The sequence below is a fragment of the Muscardinus avellanarius genome (assembly GCF_963383645.1).
Source record: "Muscardinus avellanarius genome assembly, chromosome: 9".
NCBI lineage: Eukaryota > Metazoa > Chordata > Mammalia > Rodentia > Gliridae > Muscardinus > Muscardinus avellanarius.
Window position 1 is genome coordinate 84,543,079 of NC_137795.1, and position 6,786 is coordinate 84,549,864.

The following is a 6,786-nucleotide window of genomic DNA, read 5'->3' on the forward strand; positions in this document are numbered from 1 at the left end:
ACTCATTTTCTGGCAACTGGCTTTTTTTCTAATATAACTTTGATTTTTTGTACTGAGGATTAAATCTAGGGGCATTATACCTCTGAGGTACATCTCCAGCTACTTTTTATTTTTTTAATTTTGAAACAAGGTCTCACTAAGTTGCTAAGAGTCTCACTACATTGCTGACACTGGCCTCAAACCTACAATCTTTCTGTCTGTCTGAACCTCCCAAGTACTGGGATTACAGGTGTGTTGTCACCATGCCTGGCTCCTAATATGACTTTGATACTAGTTGTTTTTACACTTTATAAATATATCACAACTTATTAATTTCTTTCTAGAGAAGGTACTTTCTTTACTAATACAAAGCTGCAATGAATACCCTTGTGTCTTCTGGTAAAAATACACCAGAGATTAAAATACCTACTAGTGAAATCACTGGTTTTAGATATAACCAGCTTCAGTTCATCAGATACTGGCTAATCTGAATTTCAAATGTATGGGACGGTATTATATTTCTAGCAATTGTTTGCAAAAATTTCTGTTTCCCCATATACACATCATCATCAATACTTATTATCAAACTTAACTTTTGTCTATTTACAATGAATATGAAAGGCCTCTCATGTAAGATTCCTTTTCTTAAAGACTAGTGAAACTGAAAATTTTATCAATTAGATTTTTGCACCAAAAATTTTGCAAAACAAATCTTCCATAACTCAGTGTTCAAATAATTATTATTTATTCATCATTCATCCTTGTGTTTGTGCAGTGGTCAGTGGGTCTGGACTGGGGATGGCAAGATAACTCAGCCAGACTTATCGCCTAGCTAAGTTTGGATTCACAAGCTTACTCATTCAGACCCAATGAGCTGCTGTTTGGTCATCCAGGAGTAGACAGGAGGCCCAGGCAACAACACACAAGTTTTCCTGGGGCAGGAACCTGCAAGATTCCCTACAGTTTCCTCTTGAAACCAACACACACTTCTTCCTCATTGTTTTGTACAAAGCTTTCTTTTAGTTTGAGGAAATGCAAAGCTATATGGAAAAGGGGTAAAATATAGAGAGGGAAAAATTTGGGCCAGTAACAAAGTCCCCTTATTTGTATGTGAGTTGCTTTCTGTAGACTTTAATTATGTTTCTTTTGGGGGTAGGTATTTCTTATTTTCAATTTTTATCCAAAATATTTCTTCTTAGCTTTTGCATATTAGGGAAAGCATCTGATTTCTTAGTTTCTGTGACTTACTAATCTCACTTAGCATAATGTCCTCCAGTTCCATCCACTTCCCTATAAATGATGTAATTGTGTTTTTCTTTATAGCTGAGTAAAATTCCATTGTATACACATCCCACAGTTTTGTAATCCACCCATCTATTGATGGACATCTTGGCTAGTTCCATAGTTTGGCAATGGTGAATTGTGCAGCTATGAACATAGATATGCATGCATTCGTTTGGTAGTTTAATTTCCTTTCTTTTGAATAGATACCCAGAAGTATTATTGCTGGATCAAATGGTAAATGTGTTCCCATTCATCTGATGATCCTCTATACTGTTTTCCAAAGTGAGTGCACTAATTTGCAATCCCACCAACAATGTTTTAGAGTTTCCACTTCTCCACATCCTTACCAGCATTTGCTGTTGTTTGTGTTTTGAATGGTTGCCATTCTAGTTGGAGTTAGGTGAAATCTCAGGGTAGCTTTGATTTGCATCTCTCTGATTTTTAATGATAATGAGCATTTTTTCATGCATTCATTGGCCATTTGAATTTCTTCCTCATGAAGTGTCTATTTAATTCACTTGCCCATTTTTTGATTGGGTTATCTGTTTTCTTAGTGATGAGTTTCTTGAGTTCTCTGTATATTCTAGATATTAGTACTTTATTGGAGGAGTAGTTGGTAAAAATTTCCCATTCTGTTGGCTCTTGGTTGAGGTTCTTGATAGGTTCCTTTGCTTTATAAAAGCTCTTCAGTTTTATGCAATCCCATATATTGATTCACCTTTTAGTTTCCTGTACCTTTGGGGTCTTGTTGAGAATGTTTTTAACTGTGCCTATGTGTTGCAGTGTTAGACCTATGCCCTCTTCAAGGAGCCTCAAGGTCTCTGGTCTAAATTCCAAGTCTTTGATCCATCTTGAATTGAGTCTTGTGCAGGGTGAGAAAGTGAGATTTATTTCCATTTTTCTGCATATGGTTAACCAGTTTTGACAACACCATTTGTTGAAGAGGCTATCTTTTTTCCAGTGTATGTTTTGGCCCCTTTGTCAAAAGTCAACTGGCTGTGTGTGTATTTGTTTTTGAGTCTTCTATTTTGAGCGATTGGTCTATGTATCTGTTTTTGTGCCAGTACCATGCTGTTTTTATTACTATGTAGTAATAAAATAGCTTTGTAGTATAGTTTAAAGTCAGGTATTGTGATTCCTCCTGCATAGATTTTGTTGCAGAGCACTACTTTGGCTATTCTGGATTTTTTGTTTTTCTGAATGAATGTAAGAACTGCTTTTTCTATGTCTGTGAGGAATGATCTTGGTAGTTTAATGGGTATTACAATAAATCTGTAGATTACTTTTGGAAGTATTGCCATTTTGATATTTATTCTGTCTATGAACATGGAAGATCTTTCTATCTTCTAAGATCTTCTCCAATTTCTTTTTTCTATGTTTTATAATTTTCTTTGTAGAGATCTAAGTATTTTATTTTTTTTGTGGGAAATCCTGAGTGGAAGTGTTTTCTGGATTGCTTTTTCAGTGGATTTATAGTCGCTATACAGAAAAGCTTATGATTTTTAATATTGATTTTGTATCCAGAGACTTTACTGAATTTGTTGATCAGTTCTATAAGCCTTTTGGTTGAGTGATTGCCATTCTAGTTGGAGTTAGGAGAAATCTCAGGGTAGTTTTGGTTTGCATCTCTTTGATTTTTAATGATGTTCAACATTTTTTCATACATTTATTGGCCATTTAAATTTCTTCTTTTTTGAAGTGTCTATTTAGTTCACTTGCTCATTTTTAATTGGGTTATTTTTTAGTGGTGAATTTCTTGAGTTCTCTGTATATTCTAGATATTATAACTCTATCAGAGAAATAATTGGCAAATATTTCTCCCATTCTGTTGGCACAAAATTCTCCCATTTTATTTGCACCCTTTTGAGATTCTTGATAGTTTCCTTTACTATACAGAATCTCTTCAGTTTAATTCAGTCCCACATATTGATCCAACTTTTTGTTTCTGTGTCTTTGGAATATTATTGAGAAATGTTTTACCTGTGCTGATGAGTTGAAGTGTTGGACCTCTGCCCTCCTCAAGGAATTGAAAAGTTTCATGTCTGATTTGGAATTCCTTTATGCATCTTGAACTGAATCTTGTGTTGAGGAAGAAAGTGTGGTATATTTCCATTTTTCTGCATATAGTTAATCAATTTTTCCAACACTTCTGACTCTATAGGTCATTATTACAGTTTCTTTCTGAGTCAATATGACATTGGCTTGGGTTTATTGTATATTGCCTTAATGATGTTGGGGCAATTTTCTTTTATTGCAAAAAGGATGTTGAATTTTGTCATATGCATTTTTAGCATTTATTGAGATGATCATGTAATCTTTGTCCTTTGTTATATTTATGTGCTAAATGACATGTATAGATTTGCATATGTTGAACAAGCCTTTTGTCTCTGAAATGAACCCAACTTGGTCATGTTTTTCCTCATAAATCTGCCTTTAAAATGTCCCATGAATTATGGTAGGTTGTGTTTCTTTTTCTGTTTTATTTCTCTATTTCTTTAATGATCCAGTTCTCATCCAATAGTGTATCACTTAGTATCCATTTATTTATGTAATTTCCTTTGGTTATGCTATTTTTGATGCCTATTTTTCTTCAATTATGATCCAAAACTATCCAAGGAATTATATTACATTTCTTGTCTTTGCTGGTATTTGATTTGTGGCCCAGAATGTTCTCTATTTTGAAGAATTTTCATGAACAGCTGAGAAAATATGTAAATATGTATTTACCCAATGTTAGTTGAAATATTATGTATATGTTTGTTAGGCTCATTTGTTTTATAGTACTTTTTTAGGTGTTAAGCATTGACTTTCATCTTTTGCCTGAAAGATTGATCTAGTTATGTGAGCAGTGTGGTGATGTATCCTAGTATTATTGTATTTGGGTCTATTTGAGATTTAATGTCCCAAAGAGTCTGTTTTTAAAAATGGGCACACCCAAATTTGTGGTATAAATATTTACTATTGGACTTCCGGGAAGATGGTGACTGAGAAAAGCAGCGATTACGAGTCCTGCTAAAACTCGATCTCTGTTAGCACAAAATCAGCACTTTTCATAGCCAGAAGACAACATCAGCAGAGAAATAAAAAATGTAAACACAAGGGACAGAGAAGAAAAATACTAGAAGAACCCGCGGAGACCAGAAATCAAGTCCACAATGTGGCAGTGTAGCCGCGCTGGCGCCATCTTCCCTCACAGCACCAGGCTGCAGAGAGGAAAGGTAAACAAGGAGCTGAAGTGAGCAGGTGCGGATCATTTGGGTGCAATTCAGCAGTTCATTCAGCACAATGAACGTCTAAAACTCCCAGTGGTCAAGCTCATCACACCTTCCAGGGACTCAGAATGGAACTCAAAACCAGAAAAGAAATATGCCAGCCTCACGGCCAAGGTCGTGGCAGCAGCGCCATATTGACAGTAGCACCAGCCTCACAGCTGAGGGCATGGCAGCGGCACCATATTGCCAGCATCAACAGTGAGTTCGCCACGTCCCACCACAGCTCCAGATCTGTGCACACAATAACTGTGAGTGTAATTGCGGCCCCTAAAGGAGAAATCCCTGTACTGCACTCCCAGGGACTTGAGTAGCTTTGATAATCTCCTTGGGTTGGATATTTTGCAGTCTAAACCAGTGAAGGAGTAGTGGTGGCAGAGATACCACACCCTAGTTGAAGCTCCCCATGGGAAAACGCCCAGCCCGGCACCCCCATGGTCTTACACAGCCTAGATTACTTCCTGGGTATGAGACTTTGAGATACAACCCAGTAAAGGAGTAGTGGCAGCTGAGATTACAACAGACTCAAGATACAGAGCACCCTAAGTGAGGTCGTAGTGACCCAGGGAAGGCACAAAATTCTGAAATCATGGGAAAGAGGAACAACAATAGAGCAATGAATGCCCACTACCCCATATTATCAGGACCTGACAACACAGAAATTCAGAGATCTCCAGAAGATCAAATCAGGAATATAACTGTAGAAATAATACAGGACTTTCTAAAAGAATTTAGAGAGAGTCTGAAAGACATAAAGGAAGCAATCATTGAGGTAAAGGCCTCAATTTAAAGTATAAACAATCAATTAGACCACATGGAGAATAGAATCTTGCTCCTAAAAGATGATCACTTCAAAAACAAATGCATAATTTATAACTTAGAAAAAAATCAGACAGCAGGAATCTGACATTGAAGAAATATGGGCCCATTTTAAGAGAGCTAACCTAAGAATAATTGGAATAGAGGAGGGAAAAGAAGGTGAAACCAAAGGGATCAATCATCTCTTCAAAGAAATAATAGCAGAAAATTTTCCAAACATAGAGCAAGAGGTCGATACACAGGTCCAAGAAACTTATAGAACTCCCTTTAGACAGGATCAGAGAAGAGGATCCCCACGCCACATAATTGTCAAAATGACCAATGTGGAAGCCAAGCAGAGAATCTTAAAGGCAACAAAAACAAAAGGCCAAGTGACATTCAGAGGCAAACCAATTAGATTCACTCCAGACTTCCCAAACCAAGTCGTGAAAGCCAGAAGGGCTTGGGGTAACATATTCTAAACTCTGAAAGAAAACTTCAAGACAAAAATTTCCTATCCAGCAAAGCTATCTATCAAATTAGATGGGGAAATAAGAAGCTTCCATGACAAACAGAAACTGAAGAAATTTATGTCTTCACAACCAGCGCTAGAGAAAATACTCAAAGAGATTAACTACAAAGAAGAAATAGGCAATACACACCAGAACCAGAGAAACAAGATTTTCTATCCAGCAGGCAACTAAGCAAAGAAGAATATATTCATGTGTTTATAGGATAAAACCTATGGAGATTCATTATTTATTTTAGTCTTTTACCTATTTCTAAATTGTATTTCTAAATTGTATTGTTTGCTTTTATTGTTGCTAATTTTTAGGATCTCTATTTGGAATATCAGTATACTTTCAGATATGGCATTTGGAAATATTTTATCCCATTCTATCAGTAATTTTTAATTCTGTTTACATTGTACAATATTTTTTATTTTTTAGGAAGTTTATTTATGCTTTGGTTGCCTGTGCCTTTGAAATCATATCCAAGAAATCACTGCCAATTTCAATGTTGTGAAGTGTTATGACCCAGGTTTTCCTCTAAAAGTTTATAGTCTTAAGATTTACATTTAGGTCTTTTATCTAGTTTGAGTTAATATTTGTATATGGTATTAGGTAAGGGTCCAATCTTATTATTTTTCATGTAATTATTATTTTTCAACAATATTTAGTTAAAAGATTATTATTTCCTTCACCAAATGTTCTTGGAAACTTTGTCAAAAATAACTTGATCATATATGGAAGAATTTATTTCTAGGCTTTTTTTTTTTTTTACTCCACTGGTTTATATATCTGCCTTTATAGCAATACTACACTGTTTCAATTATTGTAGCCCCATAAGGTTTGAAATCAGAAAATGTACATCTTCTAGCTTTATTCTTTTTCGAGATTGTTTTGGCTATTTAGAGTTCATATGTCATGTTAGGATAGACTATTTCTGAAAAAAA